The sequence below is a fragment of the Propithecus coquereli genome, unplaced genomic scaffold (genome assembly GCF_000956105.1).
Source record: "Propithecus coquereli isolate 6110/MARCELLA unplaced genomic scaffold, Pcoq_1.0 Scaffold64, whole genome shotgun sequence".
In the NCBI taxonomy this organism is placed as follows: Eukaryota; Metazoa; Chordata; class Mammalia; order Primates; family Indriidae; genus Propithecus; species Propithecus coquereli.
Genome location: NW_012152396.1, coordinates 5642699 through 5649460, shown reverse-complemented (window position 1 = coordinate 5649460; position 6762 = coordinate 5642699).

Below are 6762 nucleotides of genomic sequence, written 5' to 3'. Positions count from 1 at the left end.
GGTAACCCTGAGAATACAAGGAAAATTAGTCATCACCATTTACTATCTAAGTATAATGAATTATTTAAAAAAAAATTTTAAAGTCCTTTTATGAATAATGTGCAGAACTAAGAATAAAGGTGGTAAAAAACAACTTCATTGGAAATTTTAGTAAGAATTTGAACATTGCAAACCCAAATTTTGATTCCATATTTTCCTAGTTTTGAAGATATCTGTACTCAAATTTGGCAATGTCCTTTGTAAATCCATTTGACCCTTGAACAGCGTGGGGGCTAGGGAGACCAGTCCCCAGCTCAGTCGAAAATCCACATATAGCTTTTGACTCCCCCAAAACTTAATTATCAATAGTCTACTACTGACTGGAAGCCTTACTGATAAACAGTCGATGAACACATACTGTGTATGGTATATGTATTATATACTGTATCTTTATAATATGTTAGAGTAAAGAAAGTGTTATTAAGGAAATCATAAGGAGGAGAAAATATGTTTACCGTTGATTAAATGGAAGTGGATTATCACAAAGGTGTCTTCATCTTTCTTGTCTTCATGTTGAGTAGGCTGAGGAGGGGGAAGAAAAGGAGGGGTTGGTTTTGCTGTCTTGAGTGGCAGAGGCAGAAGAAAATTCACATACAAGTAGACCTGTGCAGTTCAAACTCATGTTGTTCAAGGGTCAGCTCTATTTACTTGGCAGTTGTCTTGCTTGAATCTGGCACATGTGCATCTTGTAAATAACTGATTCCAGGTTTTGAATACATTTCTAATAGGTTCTAGCTTGTAATTACTTGTGGTTCTTCTTGTATTTGCAGTATCAAAATGCAATATTGATTCTCTATCTCAAATACATCACTAATCGTGTGTGGCTTATCATTTCTTCTATAAATGCAATGCCAAATTCAATACATTTGCAATTTTGTTGGAGAGAAGATGGCTATCTTTGCTCCATAATTGCAAAACATTTTTACGATTTTTTTGAAGTTTTTACATTATCTGTTTCTTTCCATATACTTTAAATACATACTTGCCTTCAACATTCGTCCACTTATGAACCATATTGAGTAAATTTTGGTGTACAACCATAAAAGATGGAAGAATATTTTAGCAAAAGGGGGTGATATAGGTTCTTGTCACAAATACTGTAATTTAAAGTCCTTCCTATTAACTAACTATATGAGTATATCATATTTTCCTTTTTTCCTTAAAAACATGCTCATTTTTTTTTCTTGAGTGAGATCATCAATGTCATTGTCTGAAAACTATAATCTGATTTATTGCTTATAGGACCAATTTCACCATCATCATTAGAGTCCAGAGTAGTGGTTCTGAACTGGGGATGATTTTGTGCCCAGGGGATATTTGGCAATGTCTGGAGACAATTTTTGTTGTCACAGCCAGAGGGTGGGGGAGTGGGTGCTGTGGCATCTACTGGATAGAGGCTAGGGTTGCTGCTAAACATTCTGCAATGCACAGGACAGTTCCCTACCACAAAGAAGTCCAAAATGTCAGTCGTGCGTAGGTGGAGAAACCCCGGTCTAGAGTATTACTATCTGCCTCTTTGTATTTATCTTCTGTTTTCTCTAAATTGTTTGCTATTATGGATGAAAAATGAGAAATTCTGATTTCTCAGCTGTGTTCAAGGAAAACTAAAAAAGCCTACAAAACAGGTGTCTCCAGAATCTTTAATACGTTCTTGAAAGATGATGTAATACTTAGAGCAGCGCAAAAAGAAAACCGGAGGATGATGCAGTAGTGATGATTTATTTCGTATTGTGTCATCCTTCCAGGTGTTTCTACCATACTTCCTGATTTTAGTCTTTTTGTTAGGATAGTTCGGAATAATTAATTATTGTGAAAGAATTCCTAGGATAATGAAATATTAACATGAGGAAAAATAAGATCATTAAGATCCCATGATGTATCAGATTTATAAAAGTGTTCGATGGATCCATATGGTAATAGCAAAATAGAGTATTCTATTAAAAAAAGAGATTTTTCTCTTTGTTCTTTGCAAGATTTCTAAGAAAGAATAAATGTCATAAAATATTAATCTTTAAAACAGAATTGATTTAAAAAGAAACTGGACCCTGGAACAGAGCGGATATTGTAAGAAAAAGGCTTTTGTATTGTAAAGGTTTGGTAAATGCTAGATTTAATCAGCATCGTTTCTCAGAACTTTTAACTTGCTAAATTTGCATTGTAACTCTGAGTACGTTGTGTTTCTAATGTAGTACTTGGTCATAAAATCCTTTTCATGTTCAGTAGAACATAATTAGGAAATGTCTGTCAAATGTAGAACAACTAAGAAATTTTTGACAAAAAAGTTTTATATTTTATATCATTGAGTACCGTAAAATTATGTGACTCAAGTTTTAGACAAATAATTGTGATCACTTTGGGTAGATATTTCGGGAGGCATATCTGTTCAAAAATCTTTGAAATGTCTATTCTATAGTTGCTTTTAATGAGTGCAGATGGCACACTGAAAATTCATTGTCCTTGAGGATTTTCATAACCGTTTTGATTTTTTAAAAATTTGCTAAAAGATAATGGGAGCAAAATCTATTAAGTAAGATTTATAAACAAATACTATCTTTAGTCAAATGACGTGACCGTCAAATAATGACTTTTTTAAACAATAAAAATACAAGAAGACAGATTAAAAATGTTTGTGCAGTGCTCGCTTTGGCAGCACATATACTAAAATTGGAACGATACAGAGAAGATTAGCATGGCCCCTGCTCAAGGATGACACGCAAATTCGTGAAGCGTTCCATATTTTTGAGTTTTTATGGCCAGCCACTTTGATAGACATTATTGTGGCAAATGTTATCTAACTTACTGCTTCAATAAACCAGAAGACAAGTAATTGTATATGAGTTAATAAAAGACATGAACTAAAAAAAAAAAAAAAAGTTTGTGCAGTGGCAGCATTGGAATGGAAATTCATTGTGCAATGGAAACTCTTTACCCTCTCACAATAACTTTTTAAAAATATCATGCCATTTGAATTTGAAAATTCTTACATTTTTCTTTAAGGATCAGTCTTCTTACTTTGTAGCTCTATGTTCTTCATAGTCTTTTATACCAAGAATCCTCTTTGGGAATTTAAAAAAAACCATTTTTGTTTTAAGTATATTATGAAAGTTCATCATTGCTTTTAGTTGATTAAGCAAATCTGCAAGGCAAGAATGATCAGGTCTTCTTGGCATAGCTCTCTTTTCCCAAATTTCTCTTACTCTTGGTCCTTAGTGATTGTTCTGGACTGTCTCTGACTCTGATCTGGAGGTATGGGCTTGAAAAATTGCTGTTCATCCTTAGAACATAGTCACTGTAAGCAAATCAGTGCTTCTTACAGAGTTCAATAGTGTATTATTCCTATTTTACATTTTAAAATAACTTGATGATAGTTAATAGTTACAGATTATCTTTCGACTATGGCACTATTTCTCAAAGAGTGATATGCCCTAGAGGGGGGGTTTCAGTTTTCCTTTAATTGGGGGCAAACATCTGATCTTTTTTTTTGGTAATGTGTGTATATCTTTACTGAAATGTACTACAATGACCTTTTTTAAAAAAGTGGGGAAATACCACTTCTCATTGTTATTAAGTAAGCACCAGAGCACTTACTACTTATTATATAAAAGTATTATATAGCAGAAGCAAGTGCTATGTTCTGATTTCTGATTTTAAAAAATGTTTCAACCCTTTAACTGTATAATTCCATTTTTAGAAGATTGTCCTGAAGAAATAGGGATGTGTATCAAGAATTAGGTACAGAGTATTTATTGTAGCATTAAATATAATAATGAAACATTAGAAACAACCTATGTGTTTTGGAGAATTGTTAAGTTTACAAGCCCGTGTTAAAAGTAATGTTCTCAAATAATATTTAGGCATTGGGGAAAAGATTGGTAAAAAATCTGTCAGAACTGTATGTCATGCATACCAAAATATTCACAGTAGTTACCTATTCATGTTGGGATCATGAATGATTTTAGGTTTTGGTTGTTAATATTTGTGCATGTTCTTCTGTATTGTACACATTTTAAATAATGAGCAGGTATTTATAAAATTTAAAAAGCTGTATAAATTTGAGACTGAATTGGGGAAATAAAACATCGACTGATAAAATGATGCTTTAAATCAAGGGGTGGATACCTTTCTCACACTGCTTCAAGTTATTAAATAAGCATCAGACAATTCTTTGCTATGTGCAGAACACTATCGGATCAGAAGGCATGATTCTTGTCCTTAAATTTATATTCAGTTTGTGGACGAGTGGTCTTAATCACTATTACAGAGTTTATCTGGTTATAGAGATTGGAGCTGTCTTTTGCAGGAACATTTGAGTAAAATTGTAATGCAGATAGGCCAAATCTAAATAGATCAGGGTGGACTGGGGTATAAATAAATAACCAAGCCTGAAAGAAGGTGGTAAAAGAATGGAATGGGGGCAGTGGAGGTGGAGATAGAGACTGACTTTGAGGACAGGAGTGATGAAAAAGATTTATAGAATAGTATTTTAAACTGAAATGAATTTCGGGAGTTACTACCATCATTTAAAAAAAGGTAGAATAAAAGACTGCATCATCCATAGTAAAGATAAATATTGTTTTGTGGAACTACATTGTTAGTGTTTTGAGTGTGTGTATGCGTGTGAGCGTGCAGGCAGGGAAGCAGGGAAGGAGAACTGGGTAAGGATGTAAAAATATTTCTTAACTGTGTGTTGAGGTTTGAGAAACAACTGCTCCAGAGCCTGCCAGATCAACTCTAACTCTGTGACTTACAGTACTGAAGCCAAATTGACAGTTCTTGTTTAAAGTCAATTATCTTCGAAATACAGGCAAACGTTGGAGATACTATGGGTTTGGTTCCAGACCACTGCAATAAAATGAATATCGCAATAAAGTGAGTCACACAACTTTTTTGGTTTCCCAGTGCGTATAAAAGTTATGTTCATGCTATATTGTAGTCTGTTAAGTGTGCAACAGCATTATGTCTAAAAAACAAAGTACATACCTTTGCATGTACAAAAGTACTTTATTGTTAAATGATGCCAATGATCATCTGAGCCTTTGGCAAGTTGTGATCTTTTGTTGGTGGAGGGTCTTGATGTTGATGGCTGCTGAGTTACTAGGGAAGTAGTTGCTGAAGGTTGGCGTGGCTGTGGCAATTTCTTCAAATAAGACAACAATGAAGTTCGCTGCATCAACTGATTCTTCATCCATGAAAGATTTCTCGGTAGCGTGTGATACTGTTTGATGGCATTTCACTCACAGTAGAAATTTTTTTCATAATTGGAGTCAAAGCTCTCAAACCCTGTCACTGCTTTATCAGCTTATTTTAGGTAATATTCTAAATCCTTTGTTGTCATTTCCAGCAATGTTCACAGCATCTCTACCGGGAGTAGATTCCATCTCCAGAATCCGCTTTCTTTACTCATTCCTAAGAAGCACCTCCTCAGGTGTTGAAGTTTTATCATGAGATTGCAGCAATTGAGTCCCGTCTTCAGACTCTGCTTCTAATTCTAGTTCTCTCGCTACTTCCACCACATCTGCAATTACTGTCTCCACTGAAGTTGGAGTCAACTTCTTCTAAACTCCTGTTAGTGTTCATATTTTGACCTCTCATGAATCACAAATGTTCTTAATGGCACTAGAATGGTGAATCCTTTCCAGAAGGTTTTCAGTTTATTTTGCTCACATACTTCAGAGCAATCACTATCTGTGGCAGCTGTAGCCTTACAAAATATATTTCATGAATAATAAGATTAGAAAGTCGAAATTACTCCTTGATCCATGGGCTGCAGAGTGGACGTTGTGATAGCAGGCGTGAAAACAACTTTCATCTCCTACATGTCTCCATCAGAGCTCTCGGGTGAGCAGGTGCAGTGTCAGTGAGCAATAATATTTTACAGGGAATCTGTTTCTGAGCAGTTGGTCTCAACAATGGACTTAAAATATTCAGTGAATCATGTTTTTAAACAGATGTGCTGTCATCCAGGCTTTGTTGTTCCTTTATGGAGCACAGACAGGTAGATTTGACATAATTCTTAAGGGCCCATTTTGTAATTCAGCTTAAAGTCACCAGCTGCGTTATGCCCTAACAAGAGGGTCAGCCTGTCCTTTGAAGCTTTGAAGCCAGACACTGACTTCTCCTCTCTAGCTATGAAAAATCCTAGATGATATTTCTTCCAATAGAAGTTTGTTTTGTCTACGTTGAAATTCTTATTTAGCGTAATCACCTTCATCAGTGATCTTAGCTAAATCTTCTGGATAACTTGCTACAGCTTCTACATCGGTACTTGCTGTTCACCATGTACTCTTATGTTACGGAGACGGCTTCTTTTCTTAAACCTCACGAATCAACCTCTGCTAGCTTTCAGTTTTTCTTCAGCAGCTTTCTGACCTCTCTTAGCCTTCATAGAATTAAAAGTTAGGGCCTTGCTCTGGAGTAGGCTTAGATTGAAGGAGGTGGTTGTGGTTCGTCTTCTGTCCAGGCCACTAAAACTTTCTCCACATCAGCAGTATGGTTTCACTTTCTTATCATTCGTGTCTAGCACTTTTTCCTTTAAGAACTTTTTCTTTGCATTCTGAGCTTGGCTAACTATTTGGCGTGAGAAGCCTAACTTTCAACCTGTCTTGGCTTTTGACATGTCTTCCACGCTAAGCTTAATCATTTCTAGCTTTTGATTGAAAGTGAGAGTTGTGCAACTCTTTCTTTCACTTGAACACTGGGAAGCCATTGTAGGGCTATTGATTG